Here is a 19,027-nt window from a genome sequence, read left to right on the forward strand (position 1 = left end):
AAAACCCCAATCGGCCCGGTCTGGCAAGGCCCGGGTTCCAGTGACGAAATGTACTAGAGGACACGAGCCTGGAGCAGAGAGCACAGAGCCATGGCAGCAGCGGTCCGGGCTGGAGTGGACTGCCCCTCAATGAAGCAGGCTCAGCGGCGTGGAAGTACAGGACGACAAAGAGGTAGGACTGCCTGCCTGCATGGGGTCAGACACTTGGTTCCAGGGAGACTCCCAGACAGAGGGACCGTGTGCACAAAGCTACACGGACTTGAAAGCGCACTGCCATGCCTGCAGAGAGGGCAACTGTCCCGAAGAGTAGACCGTGCAATGGGGACTCGTTCTGGGAGATAAAAAAAAAAAAAAATCAATGGAGACTTGTATTGGGGAGTTATGAACAAATATGTGTGCTTAACTGGAGTGCTGTTCCCAAGCATCATTCCCTGCCAGAGAGCAGAGTTAGAGACATACCCCCAAGATACGGCAGGTTCGATTCCCGACTACCACAACAAAGCAAATACTGCTACCAAGCGAATTGAATGAATTTTGTGGTTTTTTCATGTCTATAAAAGTTATGTTTATGCCACACTGTAGTCTATTAAGAGCATTATTTCTTAAAAAAAAAAAAAAAAGAACAGCATACGTGTCTTAATTTAAAAATTCCTTATTGCTTAAAAAAAAAAAAAATGCTAGCCAGTATCTGGGCTTTCAGCAATTTGGAATTTTTTTGCTGGTGGAGGAGGGTCTTGCCTTGATGCCGATGGCTACAGATCAGGGTAACTGGTTGCTGTGGGTTGGGGTGGCTCGGCAATTTCTTAAAACAAGAAAAGAGGGAAGTTTGCTACATCAATGATTCTTGCTTTCGTGAGTGATTTCTCTAGAGCACAAGATGCTGTTTGCTAATATTTTGCTCACGTTAGAACTTCTTTTAAAATTAGAGTCAGTCCTCTCAAATCCTGCCTCGGCTTTAACAACCAAGTTGATGTCATGAGATTGCAGCAATTCAAATATAGTAATAATGAAAGAGTTTGTTGAAATAACGAAAACATTGCAAGAACTACCAAAATGTGCCACAGAGACACACTGAGCAAATGCTGTTGCAAAAAAAAAATGGTACAGATGGGGCACCTGGGTGATTCAGTCGGTTAAGCATCTGACTCTTGATATCAGCTCAGGTCATGATCTCAGATCCTGGGATGGAGCCCTGCGTCGTGGGGCTTCCTGCTCAGGGGGGGCATCTGCTTGTCCCTCTGCCCCTCCCCCCTACTCATGCCTATATATCCATCCATCAGTCTTACTGACTTTGGGCCCGTTCAGAGCACAGGCTTTATGAGACATCCCAACCTTCCTTTCTTCCTCCAGCTCTAACCACAAAAATAACACCTAACAGATCGAGGCAGGTCCTTCAGCCTGAGTTCTGAAGGGAGAAGACACACGGAGCAGATGTGTCTGGCTGGCACCGGGAGCACAGCCACAAGACCACGTGGCCTCCTGCTCTGCAGCCACCACATAAGGCAAACCATAAACTTTAGCGGCTGTCAGCTAAGACTGGAGAATTGTTTGTTACACAGCACAGCTGCAGCAAAAACTACCCGATACACACGAGCCAGGTGAGATGAGAAGGGAGCAGATGGTGAAAAACCTTCCACATCACGAAGGTTGTGCATGTGGAGGGTCAACAGAGAATTCTGTAGCTGATAAGCTTTCTCCCCTTCGTTCACTCACATCCAGCCTCAGAAGTGGAGACATCCATCCTTCTTTCAAACCAACCTCCCGGCTCCCTCCTACTCCCCCTAGCACCTTGCTCTATTGGCCAACCTTCCCTCTCCTGGACTGAGTCCTTCCCCCGAGCCTCCATTTCCCTTGTCCTTTGCATCCTAAAATCCCTTCCTTCACCCTTTCTTTGGACAACTGTAGCTCAATCTCCCTCTGGCCTTTTCAAACAAATTTCTTGCAAGAGCTGCCTGTACTCACCGTCTCTGCTTCTTTCGCTCTCAGGTCTCAGCGATCTAGCTTGCCTGCCCTCCATTCCACCAAAACTACACCCAGCAGATTTCAGTCATCTCCTGACTGCCCAGTGCATTTTCCTGTCCTTATCTTCCCAGACAGTTCTGCACCATTTAGCATGGAGCCAAATACATTATCCCTGCCCTTGACCCAAACATTCCTCTTTATATATTCTCCCAGTGGTGCCATCATTCATCCAGTGACCCATGATGGAAAGCCAATATGAGATGATGAGTGCTGTTCCATTCTTGTCAAGTCTGTAGTGTGGCTGAGACCTCCAAGAAGAGATGCCCAACGGGCAGTTAAACATGTGAATCAGGGACCCAAAACGGAGATATGAACTGGAGATTAAGATGATTGTCCTGCAGGCTGCATTTAAAGCCGTAAGCATGGACGAACTTGCCACGTGTACAGAATAGGACGACCAGGTCTTAAATCTCAGGTGATACACGGAGAGCTCACCTGAGCCCAGAAATCCACACTCCTAAGGTCACAATTCCAACTACTGGCCTCCAAACTACTATCTTAGTCCATATTCTGTCCCCAGTTCATGCCGTCTCCTCCAACAACCTTTACAATTCCATTGTAAAAATAGAAGGTATGAGATACCATCACCGAGCCCCTAAAATAACTAAAATCAAAACGACTGACGCCACCAGACATCGTCAAGGGTGTGGAATAATCACAAGCCTCATACATTTCTGGGGGATCACTCCCACGTGAAACCAATGTCCACAAAAGAATTCTACAAGAAATTAAGAGCTTGACTGGAAATTGCCCAAAATGTTCATCAACAAGAGACTTAATAAATAAGCCAATTGTGGTATACCCACCCGGAACGTGTACTACTCAGGGCTAAAAAGGGACAAATACTCATATGTGTAGCAATACAGATGACCTTGAAAACCACTATGTCAAGTGAAATAAACCTGAGATAAACAGTACGAGTCCATTTACGTGAAGCCCAAGAGCAGGCAAAATTAATCAATGGTAATAAAATCAGAAAAATGGTTGCCTGTAAGGACAAAGGAAAATTAGTTTGGCATGGGAACTTTCTAGGATGACGCAAATATTCACGTTTCATTTTGGGTAGCAACAACACAGCCACAAGCGACTGCCAATGTTTGAACTGAACACTGAAGATCTGTGGATGCTATTGTGTGTAGATTATCCTTTAATGAAAAATTAGAAAAATAAAATAATTTTAAGTATCTACAAAAAAAACCCCCACTCAACTAAAAAAGAAACCACAGTGCAGAAAACACACCCGTTTCAAATACGATTACATTTATAGTATGAAGGCCCAGTCTCCCACTTAATGCTGCCCCCCCCTTTCAGCCCGTCTCCCCTCACCCTTGCTCCCATCTTAATGACATCTGTCCATTAGCCATTTTTTTTAATCCATCATGAGAGATAACATAATGTAAAGAGCACAAGACTTAGAGTCAGACAGAGCTGCAGTCCAATCCCAGCCTCGAGTTAAAAGCTGAATGATGGGGAGTGGGGGGTGGTGAGCCCCTTGGCATCTCTGAACTCCCCACCCTGTCTGGCTGGGCTCAGATGGGGCCAGTGTGCCCACTAGCTCCTGCTGAACGCGTTTCTTTTTTATCTCAGCCTGTGAAACCAAGTCCCATGTGAAGTTCCACAAAAGTCCTAAGGAAAAACAAAACAAAACCTCAGACCATGCGATTCTTCCAGGAGAAGGAGATGGACCTGAGGCCCTGGAGTTAGGGTCCAAATGAGCCAGGGCTAACAGCTGGCAGAATGGCTGCTCAGAGCCACCAGGGCCAGGGAAAGGGGCTCCCGGCCCAGGACTCGGGGGACAGGTTTCCTGGCAAGGTCTGGCCATCAGACTAGTCACACTAGTCACTTTGCACACCTCTTGAATCAGTTTCTCCACTCAACACAACCAAATCAGACTGGATCTGAAGAATGTGATACTAAAAACAGCCCCTGGGGTTTCCCAATATATAGAAGAGATAAAGGCTTCTAGAAGGAAACTTGTTCCATCTGAAAGAAGGCAGGGAGGGGTCAGAGCCCTGCCCTGGAGGCTCTCCTCCCCTATTATGGTGCTAGGCATCCATGACCACAAGACTCCCGGAGGCATAGCCCGAAATCTCTCGGACTAGGTAAAAAGGTAAAAAGCGTAGGGACTTTTTCAGCTCTGCTTTCTTCAGTCATTGAGAATCTGCCACTTGTAGCAATAACCGAGATCTGCACCTGCCCCCATCTGGTGCTGGAGGTAAGATAAACCTAGCAAGAACTTGGAACAAGATAAAAGTACTTGCTCAGTGCATCCACAAAGGCACAGAAGGGCAACTGAATAACCATGTCCCCACCCAGCACCTCTCACACTGGCCTCCGCACCTGCATTTTCTTACTCAGAACAGCATCCCCATTTCATAGCTGCAGAAACTGAGGCTGCCCCTGGGCAAGCGTCGCCCAGCTAAGAAGCAGCGAGGCCCGGGCTCCCTGGGGCATCTCCTGCCTCCGGAGACGTACCTATTTCCAGGTAAACGGAGGAGACAACGAGGCCTGTGCAGGAGCCAGAAGCCACGGCAGCAGCCGCTCGGGTCTCCTCTCCTTCCTGGGCGAGGGGGCGGGGAGGAGCATTGTTGACACCCTCCTCGCCTTCCTCCTTCTTCCCGCCTGCCAGCGGGAAGATTGGGAAATCTCAATTCGTCCTGCTTTCTCTCCTCGAGCGCTGACAATTTTTTCCACTTTACTGTTTTTTTGGATGCCTTTCAAGAGTTTGTGCAATCATTCTGTTTAGCTGTTTTTCTGCCATTTTCAAAGGCGGGTGGTGTCCCTTTCTAGCAGGAACTGGGTGGTTTGTAAAGTCGAAGGGACCCTGTCTCCTCCCTTCAACCCAGTGCAGCAGGCCCTTTTGCTGCCAAAGTTACAAATGTTTGAAACTTTCCCCGCGCCGCGCTGGGTGTTTGGCTCGGTCCTCGCTCTCGCTCTCGGACCACTCCCCCTCTGTGCTCTTGCTTTCAGGGGCTCGCCCGCCCCTCGCTGTACCTTCCCAGGCTCCCCCTTCCCAGGAGCATCCTCTTACCGTCCGGTCCTGGGCCAGAGCCATCTTCTGTCCCGCCCGACAGGAGGGGACAGACCCCTCACTCCTTTCCAGATTCCTCAGGGACGAGGGTCCTACCCCCGTGCCCTCCCCCAAGGCCTCCTCTCTCCCGCCCGCATCCCGCGGACCGCGTGGGGAGAACCTCGCCCGCAGCCCCTCTGGCGAGTCTGTAGGCTGGGCAGAGGCAACGACGGGGACAGGATGCGGACAGGGACAGGATGGGGACAGGGACTGGGGCAGAGTGATAGCGACAAGAACAAAAGCGAGGACACAGGCAGGGCAGAAACAGGGCAGGGCCGGAGCGGTGGCCCGCTTCTCGTCCCCGCCGCCCCCACGCCACGCCCGCAGCCCCGGGGCCAAGTCCAGCTCCGGCCACCCCGGGGCTCGGGCGGCGCCCCGCGGGACCCACCTGATCCGCAGAGCCCGGGCGCACGGGGGGCTGCACGGCGCCTCGGCCCCCGGCCCGGCGGCGCCCTCGGCCGCCCGCACAGTCGCCGCGCCGCCTCTGCCGGAGCCCCGCGGGGCGTGCCGGGGCGGGCTGTGCAGCCTGCGCTCCGGCGGGCGGGCGGCGGGGCGCTGCTCCTGGGCGGCTGGCGGCGGCGGCGGGCAAGGGCGGCGGGCAAGGGCGTGCGCGGGAGCCGGCGAGCGCTCGACAGCGTTGGCGCTCCCCGCCCGGCGCCGCCCGCGGCCGTGTGTGCAGAGCCGGGCCCGCCCCGGACACTGGCCGCCGAGAGGCCGGCGGCGCGAGTGCGTGAGTGCGGGTGCGTGTGAGTGTCTGCGGGCGGGGAGGCGGGGGTGTCTGTTTCATTTTCACTCAGGCAGAAAAAAGCCTGCAACCAGCAAAAAAAGAAAAGAAAATCCCTGGTGACGGCGGCTGGGCCTCTTTGCCTTCTAGGGCTGCACGTGGTGGGGGTGGCGGGGGGAGGGGGGAACCCGGAGCTTCGGAGAGTGGGGTGGGGTCTGTCACCCCGTACTGCAGGGAGGGGCCTCGGGGGCCCTGGCGCGCCGCCAAACCCTGGGGAAGCCCAGAGCCTGGGAGGTCTGATCCACCATTTGTTTCCTGGGGAAGGAAGAGCGCAGATGGGCGACAGCGACAGGCGGGCAGGCTCCAGCCTTCGAGGCTCTTGCCGGAGCCCCCCAGGTCCGGAGCTCCAGAAGTGGGGGCTGGTCACTGGGCACCTGGTGCGGGTCCTGCCCACGCTCGTTCACAGACTCCAGCCCGTTTCTCAAATACCCTACACACCCCCTGGGATTCTCCACTGGAATTATTTAAAAAGGAGCACCCCCCCCCCCACACCCCAACAACATCTATTAGAGAGTTTGTGCTTCTGCGCCCGGTATGACGGGTGGCTACTCCTGGTCAGTTGATGTAGGCACATCCGGCTGCCCTCCCTTAGCTTGCCCGCTTTGAGGAAGACAACAGGCGTCCTACTCCCCCTCTGGGGCCCCCCGACCAGGTTTTTTGCGGGTGAACCGTCAAAACTTCCTTTTGCTAGGATCCTTTGCCATTGAACGTCAGTTTGAAGGACTGGGAAATCAGCTTCTTAAATATTTTAATGCATTGGATCTATACTTTGACGCCAGAAAAGTGGCACAAAGCCTGGGTGTAATGTACAATTTTAATTGTTTCATGCTAACCAGAAGGGAACAGAAGCCTGGTTGGATCCTTGGAGGAGGCACAGAGGCTGTCAGTGGGCCAGGTGCCTGTCTTGGAGCTTGGCAGAATGAGGTTTCCTGATGGGTCTGATGTGAGAAAGAAAGGCAGAAGGAAATGTAGATAAAATTAAATGTCCTTATAACCTGCAGCCCATTAACAAACACTTGAGACAGGCAGAATATAACCTTCCTCCTGGAAGCTCCCTATTGTCTTAATGTTAATGACTTCCTAGAGGGAAAAGCAACCTTACCTTGACAATCCAAGGCCTCTGGTAGCCTGTGAGTCTTTGGCACCTGAAAATCCTTTTGGAACTTCCGTTATCTTGACTTCCACCAGCCCCACAGTATATAATCTTGTTGTTCCTTACAACCCCAGAGCAGTAGCTCCTTCTGCCCATGGCTTCTATCCCCACGCTTTAATAAAACCACCTTTTTGCACCAAAGATGTCTCAAGAATTCTTTCTTGGCTGTGGGCTCCAGACTTCACCAGCACCAGGCCTCCAAAGCTACAATGAATGGTCCAGTGGAGTGAGATGGTGGGAGAAGGGAATCATCAGCCCCACACAGCAGCTCAGGAATGAGGAGCTCCCTGGCCATCAGCACAATGGGTCCTTTGCTAGAGCATAAATTGGGCCATTATTGTCTTTGGTGAACACACTTGTAGTCAGTAGTAAGAATCACCATAAATATACAATAAGTAATATGATACTAAATGTATTATTTCCGTTTCTCGTTACTGCATTGGAGAACTCATTGTTTAAGTTGCTCAGCCCATCAAACTGGATTATAAATGAGGTTTTTTGTTTTTGTTTTTAAGAAAACAATGAAGGTAACTCTGACAGTGGTTCAAGAGATAGCTCATCAAGATAAAAATCAAAAGACGATGACACCGGAAACATAAAACGTGTAAAAACATTACTCTGCTACCATTAAATTCCAATGTCAGACATTGGATTTCAGCCATACATCATCAGTCGCATCCATTACATGTTGTTAATTTGGATTTTCTTGGTTTCACAGTTGTGTGTCTGTTTCCTTAAGATTTGTTGGGCTTTATGGTTGATTTCTAGAGCTGTGAGCTTGAGGAGTTCATGCTTAATTTAGTTTTATCACTATTTCTGGAACCATAAGATAAATATAACTTAAGTCAACAGTGTGGGTCTGGAAGTTTTGTTTTGCTTTGAGAGGATCTGTGTAGTTCTCACAATTTAACCTCAGTTCTACTGACAATATCTGAGCTGGAAAACACCTTGAAAACTCTGCTCCCTGGGCTTAGGGTCGGGAGTTCTAGGTTTAAGTCTTTGGATTAGTCATTCTTCCCTTCGGAGTTTCATTTGCCTTATATGCAAAATGGCGTAAGATGACTAGATCTTGGGCGAGGTAAAATCAAAGTTGGTGACCTTGGAACGTGCTGCCATGTCCCAGGAGTGTGAGACTGGATTCATGAAGGGGAGGGGTGGGTCAGGTAGGCAATTGGCTAGCGCTGACCACTTGTGGGCTTTGCTCCAAGCACTCCAGCCATACCTGACCCCCACCCCCTTAATCAGCTCATCCTCATCACGTCCCCGTTTTCCAGGGAAGAAAGCCAAGGCACAGACAAGTAACTTTGTTCACCATCTCTCTAGGTATTGATGGGGGACATAAAAGGCAGAAGAGACATTACTAAATTTCCTTACTACTTGCAGCCCATTGATGGGTACTTCAAACAGGCAGAGTGACATTCCTCTAGGAGCTCAGCTGCCTCAATGTTACTACTTTGCTAAGGGCAAAAGGCAATCCCAGCCCAACCCCCAGGATCTTGTGAGTCTACTTTAACATATAAAAATTCCTTGGGAAATCCCCCAAGATCCATGTTGGCAATCATCCCCCAAGCATGTGACCTACCGATGTACATCTGAAAGGGTCTCATGACTAAGGTTTTCTTAGACGGTAATAAATGACCTTTTCCCAACAAGAGCTAGCTCCCTCAAGGTCCTGGAAACCTTGCTTCCAAAATTCTTCAAAGACTTACACCACCCCTAACCTCCTCCCAACTTGAAAGTATCTAATGGGCCATTTCTCATGACCCCAGTGCAGCTCTTTCTGCCCACAGGACCTGTCCCCGTGCTTTAATGACACCACCTTTTTGTACCGAAGAAGTCTCAAGAATTCTTTCTTGGCCATCGGCTTTGAACCCTAATGTCTTTCCTACATCAGTGTGGCCTAAGTACTCCAGGGCCCGGAGACCTTCCTCCCTTTACATCCTTCAATCTTGTAACAGATATTTCCTGGCATCCCGCTATGTGTCAGTTCCTCTTCTTCAAGTGGAGGAGCCGAGGCACACAAGCAAGCCAGCTTCATAGCCCCGAAAGAGTCAGCAGTCCAGATGTTAAATCAACACCCACCCAATTAATGATTTCAGGACCAATGATCAGGGCTCTGAGGGAGAAGAACCCATGGAGAGGACTCTGAGCCTGGAAGAAGAAAGAGTTTGCTGGTTGAAGGGCTGGGAGGGGACCCAAGCTGTCATGTGCCAAAGTCCTGAGGTAGGAAGAGAAGGACCCATGTGTCTGCTGGGAAGCCTCACCATCGTAAAGGGCGCAATTTCTTCCCTTCAAGCCAACCTCTCCATCCAAAACAAAGCTCAATGGAGTTTTTGTAGACCTTGACAAGCTGCTCCCAAAGTTCATGTGGGAGAACCAAGGGCCAGATTTAACCAAGACAGTTCTGGCAAAGCAGGGGTGGGGGGGAGGTGAGCACTTGCTCACCCAGATATCGAGATGTACCATGAAGCTCTGACAGTGTGCACTGCTACGGGGATGGATTATCAGACCAATGGAAGAAAATAAGTAGCCTAGAAAGAGACTCACGTGTATGGAAAATCAGTGTCTGATGGAGGGGGTACTGCACATCCATGGGGGTAAGGAAGTGGGGAGGAAGAACAGAAAATGTTGCTGGACCCAAAAGGATGGAAAACAAGTATGCAGACAAAATTCTGTACATTACATCACTAGAATCAGGAAGAAGTGGAAACAGCCCAAGAGGCCTCAGCTGGATAGACAGAATGTGGCGCCTCAAGCCAGTGGAGTACTATTCGGCATAAAGAGGAGGGGAATATTGGGATTCCTGGGATAACAGGGCTGAACCCAGTGAAGGTCTAAGTGGGAGAAGCCAAATGGAAAAGGCCACCATTTTGTGTGATGCAATTTATATGACATTTACATGCCATTTTTACAAAATACCGCAAATAGGCACATTCCCGGAGTCAGAAATCAGGTAAGTGGTGGCCGTGGGCTGATGGGGGGCAGGGGAAGTAGGAGTGCCTGCACAATGGGTACATGGTTTCCTTCTGCACTGACCGATGTGTTCTGGAACTAGACCGGGGTGGAATGGCACAACCCTATGGATGTGCCAGATGCCCCTAGACTGTGACCTTCAAAACAACCGAACCATTTTAAATGTGAATTTTATGTTACATGAATTTTATATAAGAAAGGTTTCTGGGCAATTGGATAGCCATATGAACAATAAAATTAGATTCCTAACACGTGCGCACACGCACACGCACACACACACACACACACACACACACACCACAACAACAGATAGGTAAACCTTAAGGGAAACTTTAAAACTTTTACAGGAAAATATTATTTTACTTCAATCCTTACCACCTCAAATAAAGATAAGGATTGTTGGGGCGCCTGGGTGGCCCAGTCGTTAAAGCATCTGCCTTCAGCTCAGGTCGTGATCCTGGGGTCCTGGGATGGAGCCCCACATCGGGCTCTCTACTTAGCAGGAAGTCTGCTTCTCCCTCTTCCACTGCCCCTGCTTGCGTTCCTTCTCTCGCTGTCTCTCTATTTCTCTCAAAAACATAAATAAAATCTTTTTTAAAAAAAAGATAAGGATTTTTGAAACACACGTACAGCACTGACCATCAAGAAAGATAGGGATAAATCTGACTCCATTAAAATGTGAATCAGGAAGGAAGCCCGAGCCCATTCATGGACAAAGCATAGGTTGGGAGATGTTTACAATCTAGGTAAGTAACGGAGGACAGGTAGCCAGGGTAGAAGAGGAACTCCTGCAGAGAAACAGGGAAAGACAAACATTCTTCCGTCTTCACACCTGACTTGAGTCCTGCATGAAGGGTCACTGGGTCAGGGTCCCTGGATGTCCCCTTCATGGCCATTAGAAGTACATGGAATAAGCTGTTGTTGGGCCGCATTGCCCGTATGGTCAGTGCTTTACAATGCCTCTCTTGTCGTGCCATGTGGCATCCCCAGCACCCACTAGGCACTCAGGACACATGGGCAGAAATGGGTTGACTGAATGAAAAAAGGTGTGCAGAGATGAAGGAAGGAAACGTAATGAGATTCTAGACCCTTTTGCTCTTCTCTCTTAATAAGGTCCCTCCTTCCTCAGATTCTCCCTGTCGGGAACATGGAAGTGAGGGGACCTCTGGCAGGCAGAGTTTGGAATGCGAATCCAGAGGATTCTTGGCAGGGAAAATTGCCCTGAGACCTTGAGGGGAGGGGAGGATCGGGGGAGAGAAATATCAACAAAGGTGGGTTTGGGAGGAAGGACTAATGTCCTCAGAGTCCGACGAGCCCTCCCCACAGAAATAGCAGACCAAGGAAATGGGAAACTTCCAGAGAAGCAGAAAAACACATGGCCCTGGAACCCCTGGAGATGGTCAGTACGACCGCTCAAATTATAGATGAGGAAATGAGATTTGGGTGGGGGAGGGATGGCCTTGACATCACATCACAAACTGGGAATTTTCAGAGCTGGGTGTTATTGTTAGCTCCCTCTGGAGCTCCTCAGCCCCAGACAAGCTGAGAAAGTTCCAGGTCCAGAGGGAAAGGTGTTTTAAAGCAGTGACTTGAAAGCAATCGAGCGAGTCCAGAGAAGCAGAAGGCAAATGTAATTGCTGAGTCTTGGATGAAATGGAGACAAGGAGGGAGCAGGTAGCAGGAAAGTGACATGTGCACAGGCTCAGAGGACTGGACTGGCAAGGTCCCCAGGCAGCGGGGGTGGGGGGGGCCTCTCTGGGTGATCAGCCTCCCTGAGGGCTCAATCAGCCTCCCTGGGGGCTCGGAGCTCAAGCTGGAGTCATAGCAGAGAGGCTTTGAAGGGGAAGACCAGGGATTCACACCTTGTCCTTTCCACAGAAGGAGGCCTGGGATGGATCCCCAGGAAGGGATGGTGGCAGGATGGAGCTTGTGTTTGAGGGATCACTCCCACAGTCACCTCTGAAAAATGAAGTCACAAGGGAAGGAGATAGAGCAAGAAGGAAAGAAAGAGAAAGTGAAAGCCAGGAAGGAAGGGAGGGAGGGAGGAAGGGAGGGAAGGAGGGAAGGAGAGGGGAGGGGAGGAAGGAAAGAAGGGCCAGCTTTCTGACTTGGGACAGGCATCAGATAATTGCTTTCCTCCAGCTCGATGATAATAAATAAGTTGGAAGTGATGCGAGAGCAGAAGGCAGGCTGAGGACAAAGCACGAGCTACCCCACCCCCGACTCGGGGTCCTTGTGACATTCCTCCCACACGGAGGGAAGGGAAACACAGAAGGTTAACTGATAGAGATCCCAATCCTGTACCAGTCCCCACCAGTTTACCAATGTCTTAGTGATACACAAGGAAAAAGCATTCTAATCAGTAGCCTCACTTTCAGAGACCCGTGACTCCATCTCTCCCAGAGCCCTACCAACACGCTCCCCTCCATAAGTGCTGTGGGAAACAGAGGCAGAAGGCAATGTCAACAGTTAAGTTTCTTTATGACCTGCAGCCTAGCGGCAACGACTTAAAATAGAAAGAGTCTAACATTCCTCCTGGAAGCTCCCGACTACCTTAATTTAATGTTAAAGCCTTACTAGAAGGAAAAGCAACCTTAACTTGACAACAGCCAGGCCTCCAGGATCCCGAGGGTCTTCTACCAAAGTCCTTTTGGACACTTCCCTTTCTCTGTCCGTCCCCCATCTCCCGAGTATATAACCAGCCGTTCCTCACAAGCCCAGGGCAACAGCTCTTTCTGGCCACGGCTCCCGTCCCCGTGTTTTAATGAAATCACCTTTTTGCACCAAAGATGTCTCAAGAATTCTTTCTTGGCCGTTGGCTCTGGCCCCCACCAGCATTCCAAAAACAACATCAGAAGGAGTTGACAAGCCCAGGAGACGGAAGGCTTAGAGGCCCATCAACCTCCCTGTCCTTTACTGAACCAAGGAGATGCTGCTAAAAATAATTTCCACGAAGGGCTATAGCTTATCTTTTTATCTGGTGTTGTATTTGGAAGTCACTGGTCTGCTTATGATACTAAATTCTGTCTCTGACACATATATCTGATTTTCAAAGGCAGAAACACGGAGAAAGCCCCGTATTTTAATGCTCTTGGGTTCACTTGGTTGAAAAAACTGTCAGGGCTCCCGGGGCCAAAGAATTCTATTCTACCTATGCAACCAAACCGAAGCTGCGTTCCATGAGTTTTAAAAGTGTGTTCCTCTGGGACGCCTGGGTGGCTCAGTTGGTTGGACGACTGCCTTCGGCTCAGGTCATGATCCCGGAGTCCCGGGATCGAGTCCCACATCGGGCTCCCAGCTCCATGGGGAGTCTGCTTCTCCCTCTGACTTTCTCCTTGCTCATGCTCTCTCTCACTGTCTCTCTCTCAAATAAATAAATAAAAAAAATCTTAAAAAAAAAAAAAAAGTGTGTTCCCCTGAACCTCGGAAACAGGCCCTGAAGATATCCATGAGTGGAGGGGAATAAGGGTGGGGGGAGGGAAACTATCACTATAAACCTCTTCATACTTTTGGGTTGTCATTCCATGAGAATATCTTATCTATTTTTTAAACCAAGTAAATAAATAAAATAAAAACACAGCTTAAAAAAAAAAAAAAGCTAACATACTGGGTCTTCTCAAGAGTTCGAATGCTATCTTCGATGCTTTCGAAATCGAATGTTAGTAGAACCAGCCCGGGATCGGTCTGGTTCAAGTTCTGTTCCTGCAATTCCACAAGCTGTGTGACCTTGAGGGAAAATAAATCACTCAGCCTCTCTGAGGCTCAGTTATCTAAAATGGGACCCTTAGCGCTTATCTTTTGTAAAGGTAAAAATTGAGATAACGTGTGTTCTTGCAAAAGAGATTCTGAATACAATAAGACACCAAATGAATGGGTGCTCTTATCATCAATTATTGGAAGAGAGCCTTTGAATTCTTCAGGCACTAAACCCTGCAGGAATGGGGTCTTCCTATCCGACAGGCCATTCCGTGTGCTCCTGGCTACCCTGTCCTCTCCCTGCAGTTCTCAGCCTGGCACAACCTGGCTTCCTGGTTGCCCGCTTCCTGACACTCTCCCCACACTCTCTGTGCTGTCCCTCAAACAGGTGAAACACAATCCAAACCTGGGCCTTTGCACCTCCCATTCCAGGGAACAGGGAGCTTCTTGGGATGCTCCCCCAGGCCCCTTCCAAAGTCACTTCTCTCCTTATTGTAAGCATGTACTTCTTAGGTTTTTGTTTTTGTTTTTGTTTTAATTTAAAAAAGCAAAAAACCTTCTTAAACTAATAAAGTCTATTAAATTCGGTTTCTGGTGGTACTGGTTTATGATCCATGGGGCTGTCAAGAAAACACCTGTTGAGAGCCTGTTTTCTTTTTCTGTTTTGTAACCCCGGCAGGAGGTCCCTGCTAAGAAGTTCCGTGCCTGGATCTGTGTGTCCCCCCATTAGGCAAGGTCACTTCTTCATCTTCTGTCTTACCACCCATGCTACCCGAGGCTCACATACCCTGGTCGCTGGAGGGGGCCCCCTGCGAGAGCCGTGTGTCACTCTATTTCTGGAGGTGGAGGTCACACATGGAGGAAGCCAGAGTCACCAAGGCTCGTCCCAGGGAAGACAGAAAGTCCTGAATTCTAACAAACCTGGTCCCCATCTTGGTGTGACCATTACTAACTGGGGTTTTGGGCAAGATGCTGCTCTTTTCAGAAACTCGGTCTCTTTATTGGTGCAACAAGGAATCCTACCTCTCAGGAGCCAATGAGAGGGGATGCTTGGCACACGAGGCACGTACGAAGCTTTGACGATTCTCAGGACACTGAGGAATGAACGTCAAGTGGCCAAATGTCAGGAATTGGAAGAGGCAATGGGGAAGGTACAGGGAGGGTGGATGGGCATTCTTGGGCCACCTCAAATTGTAACCCTAGGAAACAACCAATTTGCGGTCCTGGGAAGCCAGTCCTGTGTGTCTCTTTGCACAGAAGATGAGGGGAAAATGGTTATTCTGAACGCCGATGGAGGGAGCTTGATATCAGGTGTATCTCTCCCCACAGTGTATCTGCAGGTGCTGGGGTCCTGGACAGAACTGAAGCTGCCTGGACCACAGATCGTTTCTAAAGGACGGCGATGCTTTTGTCCATCTTAGAGTTGACTGTGATTTTTTTTTTAAAGATTCTTATTGTGTGCTTTCTCTATGCCAGACCGGGTCCCTGGGATACAAGTTGACACACCTGTGTGCAGTGGGTGGGCAGTCTGCATGCTGACAGCACTTTGAGTTCTTTCTCAAGCCTGGTGTCCTGTCTCCTTTCTGGATAAGGGGGTGACCGGCACTATCTGAGCCCCTGCTGGGTGCCCAGCTTCCTGCGGTAAAAGTATATTCATGTGTATTCTCAGCTGACTCCACTTCCCGGGTGTGACCAAGTCAGACTTAGCCACACCCCCTTCCGTCTAGGAGAGCCCCAGCTTGATTGACTTTTAGCTTCAGAGCTCTCCCTAGAAGAGATCTTGCCACGAGTCCCTTCCGCGGGGTCCGCATGCCCCATAGGTACAGTGACCCAGAAGAGTGGGAAGATCTCCCCATCTGGCTTCCTGCCTAGGGGGCTTAAGCAAACTTCTGCCTCTTTCCCAGCCTCAATCTTTCCTTCCAAAGGAAAGGGGATTAGGCCGGAGAGATGCACCCTGTTGCCAAAGACTAGATCCTTTTCTTGTCCCTTGAGCTTTCCAATCAAATTCTCCCAACTTTGCGTTCCAGGACTGAATTTTATCAGGTCATCAGGGTCTGGGACTGCCCTCAGCTAGAGGCAATCAGGTTGATCTGAACAAAAGAAAAAGGGTCAGAACAATGCAAGGGAAGACAGAAACCCAGGCCCACAAGATTTTCAGGTTCAATTTCTTACAAATACAACAGCATTGTGGCCACCCCTCCCCTTACAGGAGACCAACAAGAGAAGCAGGGTGGGAGGAAATGGAGAAAGGATGTGGGAGGAGGGGTTGCAGAGAGAAGTGGCCAAGACAAGATCTCTCTAGAAACAACGCCCCTCTGTCATATTCACTTACTGAGGCATCCAGCTGGGTGTGTGGGCAATTATATGTCGGTAAAGCTGGAAAACAAAGCTGGGCGTGTGCCTGGAGAGCAGTTTGTGTTTGTGATGCGTGTGAGTGTTGTAGGCATGTGTCTGCTTCTCCGTGACTGTGGATCTGCTTGCAAGTGCACAATTGTGTGTGCAGACGTATTTGACTGCGTCCATGTCCGTGTGTCTGCAAGCCCAGACAAGGCTGGCACGTATTAGGGCTCAATCAGTATTCGATAATTGAATGAATACCTATGAGAGAGCACATGTGCCCTCTCGAGGGCCTTTGTACAGCTATGCACACACCCAGTCCCATAGGTTCATCTGTGTCTGTGTGTGCTCGTATTCAGAGGGAGGCCTGCGTGCCTACTGGTGTGCAAATGCGGCTGTGTGTGAGCGAGACAGTGCTTATGTGCATTTGCGAGTTTGTCTGCAAGGGTGGTTTGTGCACGCGCCTCTTGGTGCGTGCTGCAAGTGTGTGCGTGTGTGCGTGAGTGTGTTCATGTGTGTGTACGCATGTGTGCTGGGTGGGTGGGCTCCTGGACACTGGCAGGTGAGCCTGGCAGTCCTGGGCTGCTTGTCCCTTCCCCACGTCAGGAAACATCCCATGGTGTGTACGATTGGGCAGTTCCCCTTTCACACCGACGGGGCCCCAAAGGGCACCTGACAGCCTCTCACCCACTCATTTATTTCTGTTTCCTTTGTGGGTACCAGAGAGGACAAATTTGCAAGAGCTCAGCTGAAGCTGGTTCCCATAGGCCCCAACGCTGAGAGTCTGGAGGAACACTGAGGCTCTGGCCCCAAGGGAGGGACCCCCCCCCATCGCCGTACCCCTCTCCCATGATGCCCTCACCTCCCCTGCTGGGCTGCATGGCAGGGCTCTGCCCCAGGCAGGGGAGCCTCAGTACTGGCAGCAAGAATGAAGGGTCAAGAGATCTGGGGGTTGACAAGCTGGGTTGAGGTCCTGCTCCCACCCTCGGGGGGGAGTGGGAGGCTTTGGACAAGTAGTTGAAACCATTTGAGCCTCCACTTTCTCACTGGCAAAATGAGGTGCCTGATATCAAGGGTGACCCTGCTGATTCCAGGAGGTCCGAACGGAGATGCTGAACGTGAGTGGTGGACGCCACCGGGGCTGTCCACGTCTCCTTCCCCCCGGTGGGTGCACCCAGCTCCCGCCTCTGTGAATATCGGCTCCTCAGGTCACAGCTGCCCCCTTCTTGACCTCACCCAAATGGATGCTGTTTGCCTGGGAGGTCCCGTCTCGCTCCTCCAGAGTGCCCAGCCACCGAGGACTACTGACTGCCATGGCCTATATAGAAAGTTCTATTCTTTATATATAGCCCATTTATATATTCTTTATATATAGCCCATTATCTCAAGATGAAACCATCTCCATGATATGATCCACACTCTAGAGCTCCGCTAGGCTCTGGCTAAGCTGATCGCCCTCCCAGACCACAGCCTTCCTTAGCTTTCTTAGTGGAGGGGAAAAAAAGTGAAATAATAAACAGTAAAATTTTTAGAGTTGAGTTGTCAACTTTGGCTGCTTCATACCATTTCCCCCATCCCTCTAGCTTCTTGGGATCCAAGGGGACGAGAGAACTCATCTGAGACACTCATCCACGTTTAACTCTCCCCTACACAGAAATTCTTTCCAGGCAAATATCAAGTTGCATTTGAATGCTCCTCACAGATGGAGGGCTCACTCCCTCCAAAGTAGCATCTTCTACTTTTGGACAATGTAGTCATCCGTCTTTTTTCATTCAGTGGGCAAATATTTTTAAGAACCCACTGTGTACCGGGCATGATGCTAAGCTGGCACAGCAGCCCCTGCCCTCGGGGAGCTTACAGACTGTTGGGAGAGAAAGTGCAACCATGAAAAGTGTTGTCAGAGACAATACAGCCTGCCCTTGAGGGCTTCACGTGGGGGAAATCAAGACTCCTCTAGGGAGGCCGGGAAAGCTTTCCTGAGAATATGATCAGGAAGCTGGCTTCTGAAGGATGAGTAAAAGGTAACAAGGGGCTGAGAGAGGGAAAGGCGTTCAAGGAGGGAACAGCATGTGCAAAAGGCCTGAGGCGGGTAGGACAGAAGGCCACACATGTGGGGCTAAGGGCAAGCTGATGAGGCAGGTCAGAAACAGGCAAGGGGGGACTGGGTAATGTGCAGCCGGGAGGTGCTACGGGGTTCAAACTCTGTTCTCCCGAGACCGGTGGAGACAGAGGGTTTCAGGCAGGGCCCTCCCCCTCCAATCTTCTGAGTCTTGCTTTCCGGCTTGTCTTCTGACAAAAGGACGCCTCTCCAAATGGTTGCGACACGCCTCTCCCACCAGGATTCCTCTGCGTGTTCCAGCAGGCCCCCTGCCCGCCCTGACTGACTCAGGATGCAGGCATTTCAGGATCTCAGAGACACACCTGGAAATATCTGTTGTCGCCACAAGCTCCATCTGTGACCAGGGACTCATCCACAGCCCGTAAGGACCAGGATGGCACAGGAGAAAGAAAGTTTCCAGGAGTCACTAGAACCCACCTGAGAAGCCTGGGGCTCTTTTTTGGGGTACCCTGACTGCCTCCTCACCTTCATTATAGAAACACACACCCACACTTCAGACCTGGGTTTTCATTCACCTGCCATGAAATTCTAGTCCCCACTTCCTGCTCCCCTGACCCAGGTGTAAAATGCAGACTACTGAGCCCCAGAAAGTGATTGCACCCACCTCTGCGGGTCAGGGAGGGGACTGCAACAAGGCGTGGGAGCAGAATACTGGGATCCCAGCACGTCCCCATTCCAACTTCCCAAACCTGAGTGTGTTATGTCACATGGCAAAAGGAACTGAGGCCATCAATTGGCTAGTCAGCCAACCTTAAAAATAAAATGTAAAATTCTGGATTATCTGGGTGAGCCCAAGACAAGAGTCTTTAACAGCAAAAGACAGAGACAGAAGGATCCCAGAAGGAGCAGAGGTTGGAGTGGTGTGATGCCAGG

The 19,027-nt window shown here is 50.2% G+C and overlaps 1 protein-coding gene across 2 annotated transcripts in view; it reads right to left on the bottom strand.

The window, feature by feature from the left end:
* The window catches only part of LOC116872536 (N-acetyllactosaminide alpha-1,3-galactosyltransferase), a 51,997-nt gene extending 46,395 nt beyond the window's left edge, over positions 1 to 5,602 (bottom strand). The window contains exon 1 of one of the 2 annotated variants that reach the window (XM_032865767.1): positions 5,481 to 5,602. The gene's annotated coding sequence lies outside the window, so the exon portion shown is untranslated. Of the gene's footprint in view, positions 1 to 4,497; positions 4,548 to 5,480 lie in introns of those variants that run through there. The other variant, XM_032865766.1, reaches the window with a different exon arrangement.
* Between the last annotated feature and the right edge of the window lie 13,425 nt (positions 5,603 to 19,027).

This window comes from Lontra canadensis, unplaced genomic scaffold (assembly GCF_010015895.1).
Source record: "Lontra canadensis isolate GAN:19392208 unplaced genomic scaffold, GSC_riverotter_1.0 scaffold30, whole genome shotgun sequence".
Lineage (NCBI taxonomy): Eukaryota > Metazoa > Chordata > Mammalia > Carnivora > Mustelidae > Lontra > Lontra canadensis.